A 27,649-nucleotide genomic window follows, 5' to 3' on the forward strand; every position below is an offset into this window, starting at 1 on the left:
TGCGTCATGCCGCGGCGGGATCACCAACATCATGTCCTCCATGAAAGCATAAATAACGGAATAAACTTCCGCTCTTTCTCTTTCCGTCGCGGGACCAGCAGTCTGCGTACACAAAGAGGCTGCTCACCCGAGCAAATTTAAAAAGATGTCTTTTTCTTTCTTTCTTGCAAGATCCACGAGTTAACGCGATTTCTTTGTTTACCACTGGCCACGGTAGACTCTAAGATCACGCGATTTTAAACTCAGTGAGTTACAACCGGTTTCATTCATTAAGTATGTACGACTGCAGCTCAAAGCAGTTAATTTATAATTGGGAGCGACCAGAATTCCTCCTGATTGAAGTGCTGTGCACATTGTTTAATCAGAGTTTTTCTTCCCACGAGCCACGAAGTGCTGGATCAAGAATTCTCTGCTTTCCACAGACATGCTCCACGGGCTCCTGTGAAACTCAGCCTCTCCGAGTAATTCCCTGTGCTTCACGAAGATCTTCACAACGGTGAAAATCTCCAAAGTCTCGGGACATCTTCTCATAATCTCACGTAGAAGCGAAATACGGAAGTAAGACTTGGCATTTTGGGGCATAATTAAAGCTAGTCTTAGGAATTTGCTTTTATTGAAATAGTGTGAATTTAAACTCACGTTTAATTGTTACACTATAGACATGCAGCGTGTTGAATTGTTGATCTGTTTTGTTTTAATCTCTCAATTGTTTTAATAGATAGGCTGTGCATGCTTTTCTTTATTCCGTACTAACATACTTAATTTCCTTATACATCTTGACCGCATCAAGATTTCAGTGGATTCAGTATTGTTATGAGCTAGTGGGTTAACTACTGGCTAGTCCTTTGTACTTAGAAACACGTGGTCACAGGCCTCAACACACGGCTAATTCTTTTGTTCCATTAGCCTCCAGGGCTAATTGTATTGTCTCAAGGGATCACAAGGCCTCCACCACATGGAGTTAGCTACACTGGCTAATCTAGGCCTACACAAACACGTGGCCACTCACAAACACACCTTTAGCTAGCTCCCCTTTGTCTTAGCTTAGCCACACGAGGTTAATCTAGGCCTACCCGAACATGTGGTCAACTCCTCCCCCACAAACACACGTGGAGTTAGCTACAAGAGCTAACCCTCTTGTAGGCCACACCAAGGCCTCTCTCTCTCACACACACCTTAGATAGCAATCCATGCTAACTCTTTTGTTCTCCTCAAACCCCACGTGGTGACACACCCTCCTTAGCTAGCCACACAAAGCTAATTCTTTTGTCTTAGCTACACAAAGCTAATTCTCTTGTGTGGGCCACACCCACACAAGGCCTCTCATACACACACACACACACACACACACACACACCTCACTGTTTGTATATATTTCAATCTGCTAGTATCCATTTTTATCTTTGTTATAATAAATTCATTTATTATTGAAACTGTGTGTTTTATTTGTGTTCCAATATCTTTGAAGTCCCCAATCTCCCAAAGAATTCAGAAAGGTGCATATAAGTTATGTAATACAGTAAGTGATCATAATAATTTGGAATATACCATAATGTGGCTGTTTGGTAATTTATTATTAAGCACCAAAATTAATGGTATGATTCACTTTAAATGATTCACTTTAAACGATTCACTTTAAACGATTCAAATTAGACTGATTCAATTTAATTATTAACCTTCAGATTTAATGAGACTGATTTAATGAGAGTGATCACTCAATTACCCAAATGCACCCACATATTAAATTGGTGCCCCGTGTGAGGAGATTGGTTTGTTGACTTCTTGAATATTGTTGCAACAGATAAATTACCAGTTTGATTCAGCAACTGCTAAAATATATCCCCAGGTGTGTTAAAACGGTTAACAGTAGCGTGATAACCATATCACAAAATACTAATAACCTATTGATAACTTAGGATAAGAGAGCATTGTCAGCAAAAACAGCCTTATCAACTGATTAATTACATAGTTAATATTAATTAACAAATTAATTAATAAATTAACTCATTGATTAATTAATTATCCAATATCCAGCCTAAGCAAAATGGCATCCCCTCATGTCTCAGAAATTGAAGACAACGCTTAAGACGTGTCTCTCTTTGAGGTCATCGCAGACCTCATTCACTGCTCTGCCTCCAAAAGGGTAAGCATTAAGGACATGAGTAGGCGTGAATGCCAAATTAACATAATCAACTCAATAAAACATATGAGAGATCCAAAGAGAACTATTAGTGTCCAAGAGGCACTAGGTAAGCTATTCCTGTTACACTTCCAGGATACTGATCTAGAGATCAGATCCCTCCGCGGAGAGGTTGACAGGCTGACCACCAGCAATGCCAAGCTGGCAGCCGATGTCAATGATTTATACAGGGAGCGTAGTCTCTTGAAGAACTCCCTTGATTGCGCCAAAAGGCTAGAGAAAGCCGAAAAGGCCGCCAAAAGGGCTGCCAAGGAGCAGACCCCCCAAGAAGGGCGCGTGGGGTGTGAAAGACCCCCAACAATGCGCCGAAGTTCAGAGCGGGAAGCGGCGTCCAAACCAGACACCGTGGATTATCTGGGCGAGAACCAGACATCCCGCCAAACTCCATCAACTCGCTACACGACTCCGTCGTCGTTTAGCCAGGGTGGAGTCGTCCTGCGCTCATCCTGAGCCCAGGCCCGTAGCACACCCAGGTCAGTGTGCTACAGTTTCCCTGATCCATCTTCAGATGAATCAGACTATGCATCTCGTGCGAAACGGGAGTGATTCCAGAGTAGCTCAGACAGTGAGTACTCAGGAGAGCGAAGGAGGCCGCACAAGGACGTGCACCAAACCCTCTGCATACGGCAAATTGACCTACTTGCCCAAGATGTCGAGCGATTCGATCCCGACAATAAAACAACTAATGTAAATGATTATTTACGAGAGATTGACCGATGCCTGATAGACCTACCGAAAGCCACAACGCGAGAGAAACTCAAACTGATCTGGAAAACCTCCAGTAGCAGTGTTCTTGCCTTTTTAGAGACACTACCCCCAAACTTTCGTGATAGTTATTCGAAACTTCGCAATTACATGAGAGAAGAATATGTGCCGTACACGGATGAAACCTCCGCGACATTGTGTGCTATACAAATCAAACAAAAACGGTCTGAGGCGCCTCGTGAATATTATAGATGGCTACGTACTGCCTATTTCCAGGGTAGTAGCGCACCAGGCTTGGAAGAAGATAGAGGCTTCAAATCCCTCTTCTTACATAACCTCCACCCAAGCGTGCGGACCCATGTCACACTGACGTGTCGACAAGGTTTCTACTCGATGAGGGAAACTAGGCGACTAGCCCAAATGACCTGGGAGACCATTGTCAAAACCGCAAACGGAAACGATGATGAACCCAGAGTCCTTAGCCTCCAGGGTGAGGACAAGCCCCTCCTAACCTTAGAAGGAGGTGAAGCACCAAAAGGGGGACCCACCTGGAAAAATCCCGGTCCAGACCGTCCCTTTCCGAGCCATCACCAAGGTGAGTGGGAGAATCGGCAAGGTAAGGCCAGGAGAGACCGATGGCAAGGCCACAGTGACCATGGCAACTGCTCACCAGATGAGAATGGTCATAAGGAACAAAGCGGTTGGTGGCAAGACCGTCATCCCCGCTCTGGCCAGAGATGGCAGGAGCGCTCCAACCGTAGCTCTCCACGTAGGGATAGAGGTGACAGAGACAGTGACTCAGACCAACCTGGTGAGTTCCGCTCAGAGCTGAACTCTTTGAAGGCCTGCTTGGCTGAATTTAAAGAACTGTTACAGGAGAGGTCAGACCCCTCAACAGATAAGATAAAAGAGCCCAAGAAAAGTGACAAAAGCTACCCGCTGGCATGACTAGGCCAGGAACCGCGAGTAGATCTCGTGAAAGGGGGAGGAGATCCCTCTGAAACAGCAGGCGAGGGTCAGGATGTAGGGCCCCCCCGGTGGCGAAGGCAAATGCACAAGACGCACCTCTCATGCGCGCTAAAGTCTTCACCACCATCTCTCAGACACGGCTCTCACAAGGCGACCCAATCCCAACCAAGTCCTGCAACCTAAACTTAGTCAGCTTCACACAAATCAAAATCCCACAGTCGTTGGATCCCACAAAACATGCACAAACTCGTTGCGATGAGATTAGTGCGAACACCGATCAACCAAGCGCCACACGAGATCAAGTTTCCGATGAACTTCAGTTCATGTCTTTGCACACCGAGTCTGGTGTCAAAACACCTGACATCGCGATTCCCCCTAGTGGCCACAATTCTTTGAAAAACCTCCCTCTATCCATCGACTCAGACACAGGCACCCATTTCACCGCTGGTGTAATGGCTACGCTGTGGAACATGTTAGGCGTCGAGGCGAAATTCCATATCGCGTACCACCCTCAATTCTCTGGTCAGGCTGAACGAGCCAATCAAACCATTGTGAGCATGCTGCGAAAGTATGTCACAAACCATGGTAAAAATTGGGACGTGAAACTTCCCTTGGTGCTAAGGGCCATTCGGTCCACCCCTCATTGCGCCACTGAAGTCACACCCTTTGGGATGATGACTGGGCGGGAGATGGTTCTCCCACCGCATCTCCTATGCAAACCAGAGGACATGAGCGTTGCAATTGCATACACCGCACATCAACATGTCGCCGACCTATGACACCATCCACAGTCAACCTTTGCATGTGCCCAAAAGAATCTCGATTCGAACGTAGAAGGACAAAAGGCCTACTACGCCCGAATCGCAGAGAAGTTCCTACCACCCTGGTCAAGACCGTTCGATCGTGGGAAAACTGTCCCCCGTCGCGTATCGCATTAGGACATCCAGACCTAATCAAACACTCTCATATCGATGGGTCCATAATAATCGAATCAAACCTTTTGAACAGTCCTCACTCCAAAAGGGGGACGACGACAGCTAGGCCCATCCTGTCCACCTAGCTTGTACACCTCACTCACCCATAAGCGTACACTAACATTCCCGGTCGGACTTACCAACCCAATAAAGTAATAACCCTTCGGTTTAACATAGTAGATAAAATACTAAAATCCGCTATTATTACTAGTGTGTATTCATCGCAAATACACCTGGCATATAGTCTTGGCAGTGCTATCCTCATTTTTGTGAATCCACAAGACTTAGAGATGTGCACCTCCACTAAAGACATCCACTGGGTCTGCCCAGGCAACCCATACACAACACTACACGCCAAGCTGGATAAGATGGTCTGCGTCCCTGATAGCTTTAGCTGCAGTAGCGCATGCTTTCTGGCCAGACCACCTGCTGCTATCACCTCTCCAGAAGATTAGGTTTGCCAACCCAAACACTAACACTTCTTTTCTTCCTTCATTTCTTCTCTTTTCTTGTTTTTTTTATGCATAGGAAATTAAACACTACATGTTTCATGTTTACTGTTTAATTTTTTTTTTAAGATGTGACTTTGACCTAGTTAGCTAGAGTGATTATATGCCCAAATGCCTATAGTGGTTATATGCCCAAAATGCCCATAGCCTGAGTATATACCCAAAATGCCTCTGCCTCCAACTGTCTTACTGGAACTCATGAGTTTACAGTTTTTACAGGACACCATGGACTGTGCAGAGCAAGGCTGCCTCAAGGACTATGGACATGCAGACTGTATGGTACTGTGCTCTCAGTGCTATGACTCCATCATACCCCTGAGACCAAAACGGGGATTGTAGGTACACAGTCCGTCTAAGAACTACAACAGCCCGTCTCTTTAAGAAACTACATTTCCCATCAGCCCACTTCAGCGTTGACCTGCGTCACACCGGGGCGGGATCACCAACATCACGTCCTCCATGAAATCATAAATAACGGAACAAACTTCAGCTCTTTCTCTTTCCATCGCAGGACCAGCGGTCTGCATACACAAAGAGGCTGCTCACCCAAGCAAATTTAAAAAGATGTCTTTTTCGTTCTTTCTTGCAAGATCCACGAGTTAACGCGATTTCTTTGTTTACCACTGGCCACGGTAGACTCTAAGATCACGCGATTTTAAACTCAGTGAGTTACAACCGGTTTCATTCATTAAGTACGTACGACTGCAGCTCAAAGCAGTTAATTTATAATTGGGAGCGACCAGAATTCCTCCTGAATGAAGTGCTGTGCACATTGTTTAATCAGAGTTTTTCTTCCCACGAGCCACGAAGTGCTGGATCAAGAATTCTCTGCTTTCCACAGACGTGCTCCACGGGCTCCTGTGAAACTCAGCCTCTCCGAGTAATTCCCTGTGCTTCACGAAGATCTTCACAACGGTGAAAAACTCCAAAGTCTCGGGACATCTTCTCATAATCTCGCGTAGAAGTGAAATACGGAAGTAAGACTTGGCATTTTTGGGCATAATTAAAGCTAGTCTTAGGAATTTGCTTTTATTGAAATAGTGTGAATTTAAACTCACATTTAATTGTTACACTATAGACACGCAGCGTGTTGAATTGTTGATTGTTCTGTTTTGTTTTAATCTCTCAATTGTTTTAATAGATAGGCTGTGCATGCTTCTCTTTATTCCGTACTAACATACTTAATTTCCTTATACATCTTGACCGCATCAAGATTTCAGTGGATTCAGTATTGTTATGAGCTAGTGGGTTAACTACTGGCTAGTCCTTTGTACTTAGAAACACGTGGTCACAGGCCTCAACACACGGCTAATTATTTTGTTCCATTAGCCTCCAGGGCTAATTGTATTGTCTCAAGGGATCACAAGGCCTCCACCATGTGGAGTTAGCTACACAGGCTAATCTAGGCCTACACAAACACGTGGCCACTCACAAACACACCTTTAGCTAGCTCCCCTTTGTCTTAGCTTAGCCACACGAGGTTAATCTAGGCCTACCCGAACACGTGGTCAACTCCTCCCCCACAAACACACGTGGAGTTAGCTACAAGAGCTAACCCTCTTGTAGGCCACACCCAAGGCCTCTCTCTCTCACACACACCTTAGATAGCAATCCATGCTAACTCTTTTGTTCTCCTCAAACCCCATGTGGTGACACACCCTCCTTAGCTAGCCACACAAAGCTAATTCTTTTGTCTTAGCTACACAAAGCTAATTCTCTTGTGTGGGCCACACCCACACAAGGCCTCTCATACACACACACACACACACACACACACACACACACACCTCACTGTTTGTATATATTTCAATCTGCTAGTATCCATTTTTATCTTTGTTATAATAAATTAATTTATTATTGAAACTGTGTGTTTTATTTTTGTTCCAATATCTTTGAAGTCCCCAATCTCCCAAAGAATTCAGAAAAGGTGCATATAAGTTATGTAATACAGTAAGTGATCATAATAATTTGGAATATACCATAATTTGGCTGTTTGGTAATTTATTATTAAGCACCAAAATTAATGGTATGATTCACTTTAAATGATTCACTTTAAATGATTCACTTTAAACGATTCAAATGAGACTGATTCAATTTAATTATTAACCTTCAGATTTAATGAGACTGATTTAATGAGAGTTAAATCAATTACCCAAATGCACCCACAGTTCACAAACTTTCAAGCACCACTGAACATGAAAAAAACCTATTCCTGTCCTAGAATGTATCACTCTTACTGTTACATAATACAACCATTGCACAAAAATGGAGTTCTACATTGTACCTGATGGAACATATCTGCTTGGAATGGACTCTTTCATGGCTTTGCGTCTTCAGATTAGAGATGGACACATTGAGCCACTTGCCTTGCAAGCTGCAGGTCAAACTACTGTCAACAGTACTGAGGTGTTAGGTGTTGCTGCTGGATTTGTACACAAAGTGAAAGTGCGCTCAGATGTGCCTCCAGTTCAACAGAAACTTTGTAGACTCCCATTTGCAGTGCACAAAGCTGTTTCAGAGGAGTTGAAAAGACTTGAAGAAGACGGTATTATAGAGAGAGGGTCGACTCGTCTGCTTGGGTGTCTCCACTGGTGGTCGTGGAAAAAGAAGACAGGTGGAATTCGACTTTGTGTGGATCTACGTGAGCCAAATACAGCGGTAGTGATAGACAGTCATCCTTTGCTACACATTGAAGAAATCTTCACTGAGTTTTATGGCACTACTATGTTCTCCAAAATTGATTTGCAAAATGCTTACCATCAAGTCCAGTTACATCCTAGCAGCAGAGACCTTACAGCTTTTATTACGCATGAGGGACTTTTTCACTTTACAAGAGTTCCATATGGCTTAGCCTCAGCACCTAGTGCATTTCAACGGATGATGTCACAGATTCTGACTGGTCAAAGTGGAGTGCAATGTTATTTAGATGGCATTATCATATATGGTGACACTCCCGAAGTTCATGACAAGTGACTGAAAGCCGTCCTTCACTGCCTACAGGAAGGCGGGTTGAAGCTCAATATGGTGAAATGCAATTTCAGATGGATGGAGTTGTCCTTCCTTGGACATCTGGTTTCTGCTTCTTGCCTACAACCAAACCCTGACCATGTCTCCATGACAGAGCTCTACCACCTCATGATGCACAGTCACTACACTCCTTTCTTGGCCTGACTTCTTGGTATTTGAAATTCATTCCTAATTATGCTACACTTGTGGAACCTCTCCATGCCCTGCTCTGAAAGTTAGCTGGTTTCCATTGGACAGATGAGGCCCAGGAAAACTTCAGCCGAGTTAAAGAACTTATCACCACCAGTCCGGCCCTTGCCTTATTCAAGCTTTCCTTGCCAACTGTTGTTACAACAGATGCATCAGATTATGGCATTGGCAGTGTGTTGACACAGGTCCAGGGTCATATAGAATGGATAGTTGCATTTGCCTCTCGAACAGTGAGTGTGAGTGCAAGTACTCAACGATCGAAAAAGAGGCTCTACCATGTGTCTGGGCAACTAAAAAATGTCTCGCTTACTTGTGGGGTCATCATTTTACTTTGAGAACAGATCACAGCCCTCTGACCACACTACTCTCTACCAAAGGCCTCGGGCGTGCAAGCATGAGAATAGCCCGGTGGTCTGCTCATCTGTTATGCTTTAACTACAGCACTGAATACAAGCCAGGGAGAGAAAATGTTACAGCTGATTGCCAGGTCATGTTTGCCTCTTCCCATTACAGAACAACACCAAGAACCTGAGCTAGAGATGGTGGCTGTGGTGTCAACTGACTTTGCTGCAGTCACTGCAGAACAGCTCTCAAAGGCCTGTGATGCATGTCCTGTGCTACAGAAGGTTAAAGGCTGCATTGCCAAAGGATGGCCTCACAGTGAAAAGGGTCTAGAGCCTGCCACCACACCTTACTTTCGCATACAGAATGAACTGGCTGTGCAGGATAGTTACATTATTCATGGCACGCATGGTGTGATCATACTACAAGCTCTGCAGTCAAAGTTCATTCAGTTAGCTCATAACATGCACCAAAGGACTGTTCGGACAAAACAAAGACAGAGACTTGTACTGGTGGCCTGGAATGGAGTCAAGTTGAGTCTGCCATTAAGTTATGCTCCACCTGCCTCCAGCATGATAAAACTGCCATCACCCATGCTGCCCCACTACATCCTGTGCCTACTCCAACTGCTGCTTGGGAAAAGTTAGCCATTGACATTGTTGGACCTTTTCACACTGCACCCCTTGACTGCCGCTTTGCAGTAACTCTCATTGACTATTACAGTTGTTGGCCTGAGGTAGCCTTCTGCTCGGAGGTCACCTCAGCAACTGTAATGAAATTTCTTGCCACTGTGTTTAATCGGGAAGGTAACCCTCTTGAACTGATCACTGACAATGGCCCCCAGTTTGTTTCAGCCAAGTTTGAATCCTTCCTTGCTGACAGAGATATCAACCATTTGTCACAGCTCTGTGTATTGTCCACAAGTGAATGGGGAAATAGAACAATTCAACAGTGTGTTCAAGGATTGCTTACAGACAGCTAGCATTGAAAGAAAACCATGGAAGGCTTTTGTTACTGAGTTTTTGCATACATACAGAGCCACTCCTCATGCTGTAGCCCAGTGTTGTTTTTGGCAGCCATTTTTGATTTAGTTTTAGTCTTTTGGACGAAATGCTTATTAGTTTTAGTCACATTTTAGTCAATTCCATCCTTGATAGTTTTGGTCTAGTTTTAGTTGACAAAAACTAAAGGGTTTTAGTCCAGTTTTAGTAATTCATTTTAGTTGAAAAAATAATTACTTTAAAACATTAAATTAGGCCAATACAGAGATAGGAAACTGTAATCGAGGTTGACAGGTTGTGCATAACATACACTACGTTCAGACTGCAACCTGAAACGACCCATATCCGATTTGTTGGGAAATCCGATTTTTTTGTTAGGCCGTTCACATTACCAATTATATGAGACTTGTATGCGATCTCCAATATGAACGGAAAACGACCCAAAAGTGTCCCGCATGCGCAAATTGACACGTAATAAGCACATTTACGTAATACGTAAACAAAAAAAAGCGCACTCTTCAAGTTTAATGATTTCTTTTTTGTTTGTTTGTTTGTTTGTTTGTTTAATTATCTGGTTAGTGTTAAAGTGTGAGGTCTCGTGTGTGTTTTTGTTTCTGAACTGAAATGAAAACGTGTAGCCTGGTAACGAGGGTTGATTCCTAAGTGTCTCTCTAATTTCTATATAAGTGCACTACATGTTACTAGGAAGTAATGGATTTTTAAACTCTATATAGTGCACTCGAGCTTCAGTAGGCAGTCATTTGGGATACGGCCGCTGTATTACCAAACTCTTAATTCAGGCTTAATAATTTGCACATATTTATTTCGTCATATTAATAAACTTTTTCTACATTTTTATAAATATTTATTTAGATTGTTTATAGCCAGCTGAATTCTGCAACTTCTCTAAGCGCTGGCTCAAGGTGCAGAAACACCAGTGCAGTTTGCTATGGAGACGAGGCGAGACCTGGCGATGTGGTTTTTGTGGCGGCGGCAGAACTCACACAATAATCTGATTAATGTGGGCAGCAGAGTAATGAGACCGAAGGTGTCAAATTACTGGAAATTTCCAGAACAATCTTATAATCTTGTAATACAGGATGGTTTAAGTTATAAATCAGTTATAGAAACTGTTTTATTTAATCAGGCTAACAGATCAACATCCAGGTCCCTACCAAATCCACCATTAGCTTGATCAATTCTATAAAAGTCTATTTAAATTCTGAAAACTGTACAAATGTTGTTGTTTTCCACCAAAGAGGCGGGATTAGCCAACGCAGAATAGTGACGTTTGTCTCTTGTTGATGACGTGTAGGTCGCATGAATGCGACCTGTCCGGTCAGACTGCAGTCGCATGTGAAAATATCAGATATGCATCGGAATTAGGACCACATATCCAAGCGGCCTGGGTCGCATGTGAAAAAATCGGATCTGTGTCGTTCAGATTGTCAATAACAAATCGGATACAGGTCACATATGGGCAAAAAAAATCGGATATGGGTCGTTTCAGGGTGCAGTCTGAACGTAGTCATACTCTCAAAATGGTGTCTCAAAACAAACTTGTTTCAATTGAACATAAAAAGTATGTCAAATATTTGGGTTTAATAATCAATGACAATCTTTCTTGGAAGCCTCATATTGATTTTATTTGCAACAAAATAAGCAAGGTTGTCAGCCTTTTGGCCAAGCTTAGACATTTTATTCCACTACATACCCTTATGACATTATATCACTCTCTGATTCAACCTTATTTAAAGGGGTACAAAATATAATATATACGGTTGCTGATGTGACAAAGTAACGTATTCTTAAGTATTCTATCAAATTTATGTACTAGAAAACAGCGAAATATCTTGGTAATTGTAAATATAATACTTTATACGCTAAACCGCACAAGAGTCGCCATTTTTAAAAGACCGTGATGTCAGCGCTACCCACTGTACTAGCGGAACTCTCCGAAATAGAGGAGATAAGTGTGTAATCATGGCGTTGGGCGCATCAAGTGAAAGTGAAAGCTCTGTCGAATCATACGAAGAGATCCCGCAAGACACACTGCAAGCAGGCTATGGCTTAGAAGGGTACCAGTTTGAACCTAGGAGAGGTACTCTCGACTCCGGTGATGAAATAAGAGAAGAAAGCTCGGATGACGGCGAGGATGAGACTGATGCTGACCATGGGCATGGCGAGCGTGGGGCAGAGCGTCTGCGTGCAGGTGACACGATGTGGTGCTCGTGCGGAAAATGTAACGTGGAGTTGCTCACGAGTCCAGCAGAATTTATTTGCTGCAATGAGATAGGCGCCACCTGTGGACTTGCGAAATCGTCGCAAGAGGCAGAAACGGGTATTTCACACGTGCTATTCCCAACCTCAATGAGCCAACACAACTGGGCACATACATACGTCATGAGTGTTACGCAGAGAAAATGAACGTGCATTCTGATTGGATAAAATTAATATCATGGCGGGCTGTTCAAACTGCGGAAATAGTTTGCTCAAGCTACTTTCAAAACACTATAACTTTCCAACCTTAGAACAAAAAACTTTTGTAAGTCTTGAATAAGGTTCATCAATGTGTGTTTTATTGTTATATTTACTCTATATATTGCCCTCTGTTCCCCTTTAACATATGGTCTTAGTTCTTGGGGACAGGCTTGTAAAACTCATATAAATAAAAGTATTAATCCTACAAAAACGAGCTTTAAGATTAATCCATTTTGTTGATAATAGAGAAAGTGCCCTTCCATTGTTTTCCAAAACCAATATTTTACCAGTAAATCTTCTTTTCTATGAATGTATTTCTAAATTAATGTATTACGTTGTTAATCAAAGTGTACCCTCAAACATTTGTAAATTATTTTCTTCTATTTCTAGTATCCGTTCTTATAACACTAAGTCATCTTACTCCAAGAACTTATATACTCAGTATTCTTGCACAAATCTACAAAAGAACTCATTTTCCCATGTTGGTGTTAGGGTATGGAACCAGACTCCAACTTCTATAAGATCTTCATCTAAATTGTCGTTCAAGAAAAAAGTCACACCACCTTTTTTCTGATTTAAGTAGATATGGATATGATGTTGACATCTCCAAACTCTTTCTTTCTACATAACTTTATTTCTATATATAATTAAAGGCGTCACGCAGTGGCGATAAAAGTCGCATTATTCTGCACCAGAATGCTTTCGAGATTCGAAATAAATTGACCGTCGATTTTTCAAAAGCTTCCCGCGGTTGCAATCGGTCCTTATTTGATCATGCCCATCACTTGAAATTTTCCGCGTTCGCAGCGCCCCCTCTCGGTCAATGGAACAGCTGCGTGACGTCATACCAGTAACCACTCGGTGCAGTTGCAATGACGGACACACCAGAAAATAGGAGCGATGCTGAGGAAATTATCTTTGATTTTACCGATACAGAAGAAGAAAATGGCCCACAAGTAGAGATTTTGACAGCTGAATGTCCTGGTGGTATCCAGCCTTACAGATTTGAACCTGAGCGCTCATCTTCAGAAGAAAATGAGGACAGTTCTGACGATGACAGAAACGAAGACGAGAATGAAGACCGGCGACTTGAAGACTTGTTTTGGTTGGTTTCTCTGACTAAATCACTACTTGTGTGTATTTTTAAAGACCATTTTCACTTGAATTAGAATGCTGTGTGATTAATCTATGATTATGTGTAATACTGATAGCTGTAGGGGGTGAAAGTATAGCTAGAAAGATTGAATTCTAGCAACTTGACAGCTTGCGATCTCGCGAAATGCAGTGGGCCTTCTGATACAGTAGACCCCTTGATATTCCAGTTTTCATCATTTTCCTTTTATTGCGGTTGATTTTAACTTGATATTCAGTATGTTATAGGCTGGGAGTATTGAGCTTTGTATTGTATTGTTTAGTAAACGTACAATTGTCAGTAATAAGTGATAATTATTAGTTAAAGGCAGCTCTGTGGCATAAATCTTTCAATTAATCTTCTGTCATCCATTTGCTAAAATTATGTGCCACATATGTTATCAAGACAACACTGTGACAAAGTCATGTGACAAAGAAAGATATGACCCCGCGCGTCCTCCAGCGCGCGGAAGCGCTGGCGCTGTTGTTCTGGCGTGCGCCCCACACGCTGGAGGACGGCCCGGCGAAGGTCCGCGTAGGCCAGCCGGCGGTCGGCGGGGAGTTATAGCGCAGCCAGCTGCACCTCTCCCGTCAGGAGGGGGAGGAGGCGCGCCGCGCGCTGCTCCATCGGCCACCCCGAGGCTTCGGCGACCTGCTCGAACAATGTGAGAAACGCCTCGGGGTCGTCCTGCGGGCCCATCTTGGTCACGGTGAGGGGAGACGGCCCCGCGGCCGGGGCGCTGGTGGACCCCGCCGACGCGGGGAGATGCCGGAACGCCTCGCGATCTTCCTGCTGGGCCAGTACCAGGGCTTCGAAGCGTCGCTCTTGCTCCTTTCGGAGCGTGACGAGCGCCTGGTGCTGGCTTTGCTGAGCCGTGGCGAGGGCATGGACCAGGTCCGCGAACGGGGAGGATTCCATGGGGCTGCGAGGTTGGTGCTCCACCTTGTCCCAGGTTTTGGCACCACTGTAGAGCTCTCTGAAGTGTGGGTGGAGCACAGAGGATGGCAGGACAACGCTTCAGATGCAAATAGGCTTTTTATTGCCAGAATTTTCAGTATAACCGCCAGTTTTAATCTGATAGCGAAACACACACACTGTGTTCTTGTCCCGGGATGAGCTCTCCCTCTGCCTCCTTAAATAGGGCGCGGTTACTGGGAAAACACACAAAACACAGGTTAATTACCGTCAGGTGTAGTGATTCTGCCACTCACCTTCCCTGGCTCCGCCCTCCTGTCACAGACTGGTGCTTGACCACGCCCCCGCTGCCACAATGTGTTTTTAAAAAAAAATTTTCTATCAATACCTAGCCATGACCTTGAAATCAGATCCATTGATAACAACAGTCACAAATAGTGTTCAGTGTTCGTTGTTACAGCCAAACACAACACACCGATTAGGCATTTTGTATCACAGAATATTAATACATCATTTCATAGTGTTTTGAGTGTTCAAAACTATCCACAAACTGAATAAATCCACAAAATCCGCAATGTAAACAACTCTGGTAAACGCACGCTATAGAGAAAACATGGCGACAGGCCAGCATCACCCAAGGGAGGTTACTGGTATGACGTCACACATAAGTTGACCTAGTTAACGGCTGGCTGCCTAAATTTGGCTGTGCGCGTCAACTTTAAATGCTTGTAGCGGGCGCATCGTGACACTGAGATCGCGGGAAACCGAGGGGCTTGAATAACCCACCAAACCCGACATTTTGACACATGATATAGCCTGATTGCTGAAATTACCGCACGACGCTTTTAAGATATATATTTATTTATTTATCTTAGTTTTAACTTTAAATATTATTTAATACCATGCATGAATTATTATTATCAGTATGACAAGCATACCTCTCTCTCTCATATATATATATATATATATATATATATATATATATATATAAAATTTTTTCCAATGTTACTGAATGATATATTACTGTACCTTTATATTGAATAACAAGTATTGTCTCCTCTTTTTCTTTTTGTTACCAAATAGTTGTTAATTTGTCAAGTATGTTTTATTATCTTTTTCATACATATTTAAGTATTATATTAATTCATATAAAATATTTTTTTTCTTTGTAAACATGAGTCTGCTTTGGGGGCGGCACGGTGGTGTAGTGGTTAGCGCTGTCGCCTCACAGCAAGAAGGTCCAGGTTCGAGCCCCGTGGCCGGCGAGGGGCTTTCTGTGCGGAGTTTGCATGTTCTCCCCGTGTCCACGTGGGTTTCCTCCGGGTGCTCCGGTTTCCCCCACAGTCCAAAGACATGCAGGTTAGGTTAACTGGTGACTCTAAATTGACCGTAGGTGTGAATGTGAGTGTGAATGGTTGTCTGTGTCTATGTGTCAGCCCTGTGATGACCTGGCGACTTGTCCAGGGTGTACCCCGCCTTTCGCCCGTAGTCAGCTGGGATAGGCTCCAGCTTGCCTGCAACCCTGTAGAACAGGATAAAGCGGCTAGAGATAATGAGATGAGATGAGTCTGCTTTGATTAGCAGTGTGCTATTTGCAGACTCGTGTAGTCTATTATATGTTTATATGTAATTGAAATAAAAGATTGATTGATTGATTTAAGTGTGTATGCTCTCTACATAAACATTGTCCAGTGCACATGCTCTCTACATAAACACTGTCTAGTGCAGACATCCCAAGCCTCCCAGAAGTTCCGGGAGTCTCCCGCATATTGATAGTGGCTCCCTGATGCCCGCAAATTGGAAAATATCTCCTGGAATCTAGAGCAAGAGCGTGCATGCGAAACATTAATGTCAGCATCACACATCTTAGAATGTGCGCATATGATGGAGGAAGCATGAGAGAGACTGCGTGTGTGCCTGTTCCTGTAGCACATGCTAGACAAAGAGCATCCTGACTGGTTTACAGACATCCAAACTCATTTCAATCAGGATGCTATTTGTCTAGCATGCGCTACATGAACAGGCACACACACAGTCTCCCTCGCGCACTACGTCATATGCGCGATGCAGACATTCATGTTTCGCGTGCACGCTCTTGCTCGCACATGTGCCATTGCACGCGCCGTTGGAGGAAACGCCTGCATTTTGATAGTCCTATAGCCAACCCACTAACATTTTCGTCTCGTCCCGTCAACGAAAACAACAGATACGTCTTGTGATATTTTCGTGATCAAAGAATTATGTTTAGCTCGTCACTGTCTCGTTTTAGTCATGAAAAAAAGGTGCGTTAACGAAATCATTTCGTCATCGTCATCGTTAACGAAAACAACACTGCTGTGACCTCAGTGTCTCCTGCCAAGCTACTACATGGCAGACCACTTAACACAAAGCTGCATATCAGAGGTCTCCAATCCACAGTGCCTCCTACACAGAAAACAAACCTGAAACAGAACATCCAACAGAAAAAAGAGAAAACAAAACAATACCCAGACCAACACCGTGGTGCAGAACCTCTCACATTCCAAATTAGATCTTTTGTCCACATCCGAAAGCCTGGCATCATTACAAAAGGACATACTAAATTCACCCAACCTTTTCAAGTGCTGGCCCAGAAAGGCCCTGCCACTTACCTCTTGTCAGATGGAAAAGTGTGGAATGCCATCCACCTTGCCTCAACATCCCCCATCATGTCTGATCCCCCACAACACTGTCAGATGATGCTTGTATTCAGCTTAGCACATCTGAAACACCTGAAACTGTGCAACCTCCCTCCTCTTCTCCACGAGTGCAAAGATTGCAACAGGTCCCAGTGTGGTCTAAATATTATGTGACTTGACAAAAAAAAAAAAAAAAAAAAGAGAGAGAGAATGTGATGTGCACCTGTTCTGTAAGAGTTTCTGTTCATTGAAAATTTTTTCTACTGTACTGCCTCTGTGATGCGAGTTTATGTCTAGGCATGATATGTACCCAGGTTGCTAAAACTGCCTTTTCAGTTTACATAGATTGTTTGGTTATGAAGTGGTGATATTGTTATGGTACAGTACAAAGATTTCTATTTCTTACAAGAAGGGAATATGTGGTATAATGAAGTGTTCATCCCTTTCATGTGGTGGCGCGATGTAACAGGTGTTCCATACATTCTGTATGTGTAAGTGTAGAAGGAGATGATACCTGAAGAAGTAAAGAACTGTTGTTCAGAACTCCTGTCTGTGACTACTTTAATACTACTACATACACAACATAAACCTTATTCAAAAGTCTAGACAACTTTAGTAAGTTCAAAATTTAAATTATATCTTATTCTTTTGCCAAATCATTGAGCTTCTTTCGAGAAATAAATGCTAAAATGGAGCAAAATTATCTGACCATAGAACAACAGTATGTCAAGCTTGAAATAAGTACAAACCACTCAAACAGGATTAATAATGTTATATTTCATTTACTATAACCTTATAATAGGAAATTGTAGGTAGATTGGATGATATATCCACTGGACTGGATTGTTGACGATCATTGATTTAGATTGAGTAAGTTTTCATTTTGTGTGCTTAGCCATCAAAATAGATATAATACTAACAAGAATGTTCACATTAATTACACTGTCAAGCGACATCAAAGTTTGGCAAACATTTTGCAGACAGGGACCTCTTTAGTACAGAATATTAAATACATATAATAATATTTTGGCTATTTATTGGACCCAAAGGAATTTTTTTTCTGAATTTTCCCTTCACACATAACTTTCAGGGGCGGCACGGTGGTGTAGTGGTTAGCGCTGTCGCCTCACAGCAAGAAGGTCCTGGGTTCGAGCCCCGGGGCCGGCGAGGGCCTTTCTGCGTGGAGTTTGCATGTTCTCCCCGTGTCCGCGTGGGTTTCCTCCGGGTGCTCCGGTTTCCCCCACAGTCCAAAGACATGCAGATTAGGTTAACTGGTGACTCTAAATTGACCGTAGGTGTGAATGTGAGTGTGAATGGTTGTCTGTGTCTATGTGTTAGCCCTGTGATGACCTGGCGACTTGTCCAGGGTGTACCCCGCCTTTCGCCCGTAGTCAGCTGGGATAGGCTCCAGCTTGCCTGCGACCCTGTAGAAGGATAAAGCGGCTAGAGATAATGACATGACATGACATAACTTTCAACATTACATTATTTATAGGCCACTTGTTTCGCATTCGAGATTTAAATGAACCAATCAAATGCATCAGCTGATACCAGAGTAAAAGTATTACCTGTGAAGGTAATGCAGTAATCATGGATTATTTATTTTATAAAACAATATAATTAAAATCCAGTGTTCGATATATAAAGAATATTACACACTGGCACGAAGATATGAAGTTTATATAGATAAACTTCACATCTTCGCACCACTGTGTAATGTTCTTTACATTATATTGTCCATCCACAAAAAAAATACAAGTTAATCAAAAGAATTTTAATTTTGAAATGGTTTGCCATTTATATTGAGTGCCATCATTGGAGTGAAATATCGGTAATTATTATACATACAGGCCACTTTTTCCATAGAATAAAAATAATGTATTTGTGGCAACGGGGGCATGGCCAAGCGGCAGTTTGTGAATGGAGGGCGGGGTTGGGGAAGGTAAGAGGCTAAGTCTTTAAACCTGGTGTCAATTAATGTGTGTGTGTGTTTGTTGCAGGGATGGAGCATAAAAGGAGGGAGAAAGCAGAGAAGAGTCCCTCCTGATGGCGGCACGGTGGTGTAGTGGTTAGCACTGTCGCCTCACAGCAAGAAGGTTCTGGGTTCGAGCCCCGTGGCCGGCGAGGGCCTTTCTGTGCGGAGTTTGCATGTTCTCCCTGTGTCCGCGTGGGTTTCCTCCGGGTGCTCCGGTTTCCCCCACAGTCCAAAGACATGCAGGTTAGGTTAATTGGTGACTCTAAATTGACCGTAGGTGTGAATGCGAGTGTGAATGGTTGTCTGTGTCTATGTGTCAGCCCTGTGATGACCTGGCGACTTGTCCAGGGTGTACCCCGCCTTTCGCCCGTAGTCAGCTGGGATAGGCTCCAGCTTGCCTGCGACCCTGTAGAACAGGATAAAGTGGCTACAGATAATGAGATGAGATGAGATAAGTCTCTCCTGACCAGAACACATATGTGTGTTGCATGTGTGACTGTGTGAGTGAGAAAAGCTGAAAAGCTAAAGAAAATAAGCAAAAAAAAAGTGTCTGTGTGAACAAAAACTCTCGCCTACCATGCTTCTGTGCTCCACCCACATCAGGATCTGTTACAATGGTGCCAAAACCTGGGAGCACAGAAGGGAACCACCCCATGGAGTCCTCCCCATTCCAAGAGCTCATCTTTGCCCTCGCAGAACCAGCATCAAGCACTGATCGCCCTCTGAAAGGAACAAGAGCAATGCTTTGAAGCCTTGATGCTGGCCCAGAAGGAAGCTCGCCAGGTGTTCCGGCATCTGCTCGCATCAGCAAGGGTGTCGACCATCACCGCAGCCAGCACCCTCACAAAGATGGGCCCGCAGGACGATCCGGAAGAGTTCCTCACCCTCTTCGAACAAGCAACCAAGACATGGGGGTGGCCGCTTGAGCAGCATGCGGTGCGCCTCCTCCCACTCCTGACTGGCGAAGCACAGCTCACAGTGCAACAGCTCCCTGCTGACAGCTGACTGGTGTATGCTGACTTGAAGAAAACCATCCTGCAACGGGTTGGCCGCTCCCCAGAACAACATCACCAGCGCTTCCGGGTGCTGGTGTTGGAGAAGGTCGGCCGGCCGTTTGCATTCAGCCAGCAACTCCGGGACGCCTGCCGGTAGTGGCTGAGGGTGGAAGACCGCAACGCTGATGAGATCATCGATCTGGTGGCATTGGAACAGTTCATCTCTCAACTTCCAGAAGGAACGGCAGAATGGATCCAGTGTCATTGCCTGGTGTCGCTAGAACGAGCCATCGAGTTGGCGGAGGACCATCTGGAGGTGGATCTGATGGCAGACAGATGAGGCGTCTCTCCTCGCTTCTCCTCTCTCTCTTCTTTTCCCCCCTCAGTCTCTCTTTCCCCTCCCCACACCGCGGCGGCCGGCTCCTCCCCAGCTGGCCCGTCGCACCCATGGTGTCCTCCCATCTCCAGCTTCCATGTCTGTGTTGTCTCCTCCTCAGGTGAGTGACTCCCATAACGCCAGTGCAGATGGAAAGCCTGGGCCGGTGTGCTGGCGCAGCGGGGAGTCAGAGCATCTCCAGAGTCAGAGCTCCACAAGGGAGGTGGGAGCTGTGATCCAGATCCCCGACATGCCAGAGACTGGCCCTGATCAGGCCGGAACATATCGCATACCAGTAAGTGTTCAAGGGAATACATATCACGCGTTGGTGGATTCCGGTTGTAATCAGACCTCAATTCACCAATGCCTGGTGCAAGGTGAGGCATTGGGGAGAGCGCAAGAGGTGAAAGTGTTGTGTGTGCATAGGGATGTTCACAATTATCCCTTAGTATCTGTCCGTATTCTATTCAAGGGCCAAATCCATAGAGTAAAGGCAGCGGTTAGGCCTAGTCTCACCCACTTGTTGATTTTGGGTACTGATTGGCCAGGGTTTAAAAAGCTAATGGAATATTTAACATGTAGTGGGTCCTGCATTAGTAGGTCACAGGAAGATGCCAGTGTGGCATTGACTGGAGAAGCTGTCACAGAGCCGTCCACGTCAACACCACATCAGAGTGAGGAGCAGCCTGCTCCTCCTCCCTCTCTTGGGGATTCCCTTGGGGATTTCCCGTTAGAGCAGTCGTGAGACGAGACTCTGCGGCATGTGTTTAACCAAGTGAGAGTAATAGATGGTCAAACTCTTCAGCCAAGTGCGACACCGACCTTCCCTTATTTTGCTATTATTAAAGATAGACTGTACCAAGTGATGTAGGACACTCAAACTAGTGAACGAATAATCCAATTGTTAATCCCAAAGAGCCGTAGGGAACTCATATTCCATGCGGCTCACTTTAATCCCATGGCTGGACACTTAGGGCAAGATAAAACACTAGCCCGAATAATGGCCCGGTTCTATTGGCCAGGGATTCGCATCGGATGTCCATCGGTGGTGTGCGGCGTGTCATGAATGCCAATTAGCAAATCCCACGGCCACTCCAAAAGAGCTGTTGCGCCCTCTTCCTCTAATCGAGACCCTGTTTGAGCGAATTGGGATGGATCTCATCAGGCCATTTGATCGGTCAACACTAGGATATCGCTTTATTTTAGTTCTGGTGGACTATGCAATGCAATCTCCAGAAGCAGTGCCTCTCCGCAATATCTCAGCATGCAGTATTGCGGAAGCGCTCTTCTGCTTTATCTCCCGGGTCGGGATTCTGAAAGAAATCCTGACAGACAAAGGCACTTCGTAGAGAGTTCATGCTGGGAGACAAAAAGTGCACATATTATTGCCCACGTCGGGCTCCAAATTAGTAGACAAGTGGCAAGGACCCTTCGAGGTTACACGGCGAGTCGGGGACGTCAACTATGAGGTGAGGTGAACAGATGGGGCGGGGCATTGCAAATCTACCATCTCAACCTTTTAAAATGCTGGAATAAGGGGGTCCCCATGGTGTTGGTGTCAGTAGTCCCGGAGAAGGTGGAGCTGGGGCCGGAGGTGAAAAAGATAACATCTCGGACTACTCTGGTCCCTTGTGGAGACCACCTCTCCAACTTACGGAGGTGGCCAAGTTGCAAAAGGAATTTTCCGATGTGTTCTCGCCCCTTCCTGGTCGTACCCACCTCATAGAACACCACATCGAAACGCCCCTGGGGGTGGTAGTGCGTAGCCGCCCATACCGCTTGCCCAAACACAAGAAAAAGGTGGTTCGGGATTAACTCAAGGGTATGCTTGAAATGGGCATAATCGAGGAGTCCCACAGTGACTGGAGCAGCCCAGTGGTCCTGGTTCCCAAGACCGACAGGTCGGTCTGGTTCTGTGTGGATTATAGAAAGGTCAACATGGTGTCTAAATTTGACGCATACCCAATGCCTAGCATTGATGAGTTGCTTGATCGGTTAGGTGCTGCTCGCTTTTATTCGACACTGGATCTAACAAAGGGATATTGGCAGATCCCCTTGACTCCTCTATCCCAAGAGAAAACAGCCTTTTCCACACCGTTTGGTTTACACCAATTTGTCACGCTCCCTTTGAGTTATTTGGGGTGCCCACTACATTCCAGCAGCTTATGGACAGGGTCCTCCGCCCTCACGCTGCCTACATGGCTGCCTATCTGGACAATATAATAATCTACAGCCATGATTGGCCACGGCACTTGGAACACCTGAGGGCCATTGTAAAGTCGCTGAGGCGAGCGGGCCTCACAGCTAACCCAAAAAAGTGTGCAATTGGGCAGGTGGAAGTACGGTATCTGGGGTTCCACCTGGGTCATGGGCAGGTGTGTCCCCAAATTAACAAGACTGCAGTGATTGTGGCCTGCCCAAGGTCCAAGACCAAAAAGAGGGTGAGACAGTTCTTGGGGCTAGCTATTATTGTAGGTTTATACCTAATTATTCGGATGTCACCAGCCCATTAACCGATCTCACTAAAAAGGGGGATCCAGATCCGGTCCAGTGGACAGAGCAGTGTAAAAGCTGCACTGTGTGGGGGCCACTTTTGCACTCCCCTGACTTCTCTCTCCCTTTTATTTTGCAGACTGACAAATTGGACAGAGGGCTGGGGGCCGTTTTGTCCCAGAAGGTGGAGGGCGAGGAGCGCCCCATGCTGTACATCAGCCATAAACTCTCGATGCATGAAAGCAAGCACAGCACCTTTGAAAAAGAGTGCCTTGCCATCAAGTGGGTAGTCCTTGCCCTCCGATACTACCTGCTGGGGTGCCCTTTCACCCTATGTTTGGACCATGCGCCCCTCCAGTGGTTCCACTGCATGAAGGATGCCAATGCGCGGATCACCCGTTGGTATCTCACCCTCCAGCCGTTTAAGTTCGAGGTGGTCCACAGGCCAGAGGCGCAGATGGTGATGGCGGCCTGAGTTGGACAGTGGGGGTATGTGGCAACGGGGGCATGCCCAAGCAGCAATTTGTGAATGGAGGGCGGGGTCGGGGAAGATAAGTGGCCAAGTCATTACACCTGGTGTCAATTAATATGTGTGTGTGTGTGTGTGTGGTGTTTGTTGCAGGGATGGAGCATAAAAGGAGAGGGAGAGCAGAGAAGAGTCTCTCCTGACCAGAGCACTTGTGTATTGCACGTGTAAGTGAGAAAAGCTGAAAAGCTAAAGAAAATATGCAAAATAAAGTGTCTGTGTGAACAACTCTCGCCTGCCATGCTTCTGTGCTCCACCCACATCAGGATCTGTTACAGTATTCTATTCCCTTCTAGTGGGTTTATTGATGGCATGCAATATTGTTATCACATCGCTTATCCTCCACGTATTATGCCACTCTCCCCAGTGGAGAATGAGCATGCAATATTGTTATAATATTGCATGTTGTCAAGACAACACGACATCACACATTGGAGCTCATGCGAAGATCCAATGACAAAACTTTTCTGCTGTGCATGTGCACAGTCATTTCTTTATCAGCTGGGAAAGAGAGAAGATCCAGTGCTAGGTTTAAGCACTAAATAAATACACTGAAAACTGAAACTAAAAACGTGTTGAACACCCAAAAGGCTACCAGAACTTCATTATATATTCATCATGCATATTTACAAGAGAAAAACATACCAACAGACATCGAAAAACTGGAAAAGAGACACATTGGAGGCATAAAACTTCCATGCTAGTGAGTGACTGACAGTTTGTATACAAACGTGGCTGTGAGGTTTGCTTCATTAAAAACAGAAGATTTAAAGAAAAAGACTCAAAAGGCTACCAAAACTTCACTGGATATTCTTCACACACATTTGCAAGAGAAAAACATACCTATGGACATAAAAAAATGGGAAAGAAAGCAATAGCAGAAATATAAAGTTCTACTTGGAGGTGAGGAAAAGTGACGGAGACTTTTACAAGATGACTTCATCCATGGACTTCAGTCAGCAAAGCCCTTTTGTTTTGAACAACTGCAATGTAACAATTAACTACTACCAAAAGTAACTTTGAACTTGAACGGTCAACCTGGATATAGCTTGTATATAAGTTGGGTTGTTGTTCAGGCTTTTTGGACTTGTAACATTTTTATTGTTAGAACTTTGACTTTGTACATGTACATTGGATTAACAGAACACTGAATTACGTTCAATCAGAATCAGCATTCAATATTGGTAAGTTACCCCCCTGTTCTTAACTTTTTGTAAAATCTATAATTGTTAGATCAAATGTGTATGTATAATAATAATACTGGCTGGCTTTTTTCATGGTATATCAGATGTATTCCATTTAGCTACTTGTCTTCATCTCATTCAATATCATGCGAGCTGAATGGAATACATCTGATATACCACTCAAACCTAGCCAATATTATTTAATTATTATACATACAGGACACTACATGGATACAATACATGTATTGTTTTCCCTTCTAGTGGGTTTCATTCATTTGGTTTGATAGCATGCAATATGGTTAGCTTATTTTTTTCGCAGTCCGGTTTCCATCAAATCTTGCGCTCTGATTGGCTGGCGAGCGGGTCCGCATCCTACGATATGGACCCCAGTTACGGACCCCGGTTATGGACCTCTGGCGACTCGCTCATTCACAACAACAAAGATAGTAGCATTTTTTGTCAACATTTATCTTTTTTTAATCAGATTTATTTATAAGATTATCAAAAATCTTATAAATATTTGCTAGCATTTCTCAGGAGAATAGCATTAATTTTACAGCATGGATAGTGATAACGACAGTCTTCACAGTGAAAGCGAGTTTTACTACCCTGAGGAAGAAGAAATAAAAGAAAACATTTCAGGAGAAAGCTAAAAGCCTGTAACTTGCTAATGCTGAGCAAAAACATGGCTGAATCCTGAATGACTCAATTTTGTATAAATAGGGGACTGCATAGGTGGCAAAATGTAGTTTTTTTCCTGCCATGGAAGTGCACTTGTATACCGAGGAGGAAGCAATTTGCATTACAGCCGTGAATGAGGATTCAAAATGGCGGCTCGACTCGGTTTTCCCTTTTGGGCACTCTCGTTTTCTGTTAGAATTTGGTAAAGAAAAAAAAAAAATATATTATTTACTAGCTTAAGGCCAGGCCATATGGTGAAATACCATGACCTCGGCCTTGAATACTGACCTCAGCCCAGAGGGCCTTGGTCAGTACTTTCAAGACCTCGGTCATGGTATTTCACGATACAGACCTCCCAGCTGGTAAATAACATATATATTGCTTATCCTACGTGTATTACATCACTCTACCCAATGGAGAATGAGTGTTGAATATGGTTTACAATGTTGTGTGTGTCAGTAACGGTGCTGAAAACATGAGTTCAGAGCAGCCTCCAAACATGGCTGCTCTGGAATACACTTCCCAAGTGCCACAGCATCCCTCATCACCAGAATTCTAACCTCAACACCTGTCTCTAATTTACCGGTAAATCACCTTCCCTAGATAAGCTCAGCTCTCACACTCTGACTTTGCAAATTATTATTCTGTGTCCCCATCCCTGACTTTACTGAGCCGTTTGACTATCTGCCTTTATTTCTGACTTCGTTCTCTCGCCTGATCTCTGATCTTCTGTTCACCGATCGACTGGCCCTTGCCCATCCCTAACTACATATCCAGTTTCTGGATTTGGCTTTGTTTACAGTTTGTGATGCACCTGCTCTCCCCTGCGTTTGCATCTGTAAGTGCCTTCACCCTGACAGCATGGTTGTCAAGACAACATGAGGTCACACATGGGAGACATAAAACTTCTGCACTAGCGAGCGACTGTGACAATTTTTAAACAAACATGGCTGCCAGGTTTGCTTTGTTAAATATGAAAGATTTTGAAAGACTTTTGAAAGAGAAAGTTGCGTTGAACACCTGAAAGGAATGTGTATATAATAATAATAATAATAATAATAATAATAATAATAATAATAATAATATTGGCTGGCTTTTTTCATGGTATTTCATATACAGTATATTTTATTCAGCTAGCATGCGTCAGTAACAACGATGAAAACATGAGTTCGGAGCAGCCTCCCAACATGGCCGCTCTGGACTACAAGTCCCAAGAGTCACAGTGCCCTCTGTCACCTGACTATTAATCACTCCACCTGTCTCTCATCCAGCAGTTACCAGCTTGCATATATAAGCTCAGCTCTCACTTCCCCACTTCGTGAAGCATTGTCTAGTACCCTGTGTCTAACTTTACTGAGCTGTTTGTTTTCCACCTGACTTCCAGTGTATGACCTGTGTTTACATTTAGTCTTGACCTTGACCTGCATTGGGTTGTTTACTGATCGACCGACCCTCGCTCATTTCCGGACTACAATTACTGCTCTTTGATTTGGCTGAGCATGCTGTTTGTGAAGCCCCCGGTCTCCCCTGTGCCTGCATCCATAAGTGCCTGCACCCCGACAGGATACTTCACCAAACAATGGATGCAGCAGAGGAGTCTAAGCAGGGGCACATGTTAGGTGAACATCAGCAGATGCTCAGTGACCTCAACACCAGAATGGCACAACTTACTGCTGTAATGTTGCAGGCCCTCCTAATATGCCCTGCATCTGAACAGAAAAGTTTTTGGGTGAAGTATCACAGTGTAAGGGATTTCTTCTCCAATGTTTGCTGTACATCTCCTCACTCTCTGGGGTTTCTGATGAGCAGTAGATTGCAAAATTTCTCACCTTGCTCACGGGTAAAGCTCTACAGTGGGCCAGGGAGCCACAGCCCATCAAGCTAGTGATCAACCCAGCCTGGTGAGTTCTGTAATCAGTCCTAAAACACAATCCTTTAGATTATCTGTGTTACTGAATCTGCCAGACTTGACCCATGTCCTCTCTGCACTTATAGATACAGGGGCATAAGGAAATCTCATCAACTGCTTGGTAGTCCAAAGACTCAACCTGTCCACTGACACCCTACAAAGATCCATTAAGATAAAAACTATTGACTGGGGGCCCATTGGAGAAGGACTGATCACCATGCGTACTGCTCCTCTCCAAATTCAGATGGGGGCCCTTCATTCTGATTACATCTCACTGTTCATCACCCAAACAGCTAACCATGACATCATTTTAGGGTACCCCTGGCTCCAACTCCATGACCCCTTAATTTCCTGGCAGCAGCAAGGACATCTTACAGTGGTCATCAGCTTGTTTTAGGAATTGCTTACA

This window comes from Neoarius graeffei, chromosome 16 (genome assembly GCF_027579695.1).
Source record: "Neoarius graeffei isolate fNeoGra1 chromosome 16, fNeoGra1.pri, whole genome shotgun sequence".
Classification (NCBI taxonomy): domain Eukaryota; kingdom Metazoa; phylum Chordata; class Actinopteri; order Siluriformes; family Ariidae; genus Neoarius; species Neoarius graeffei.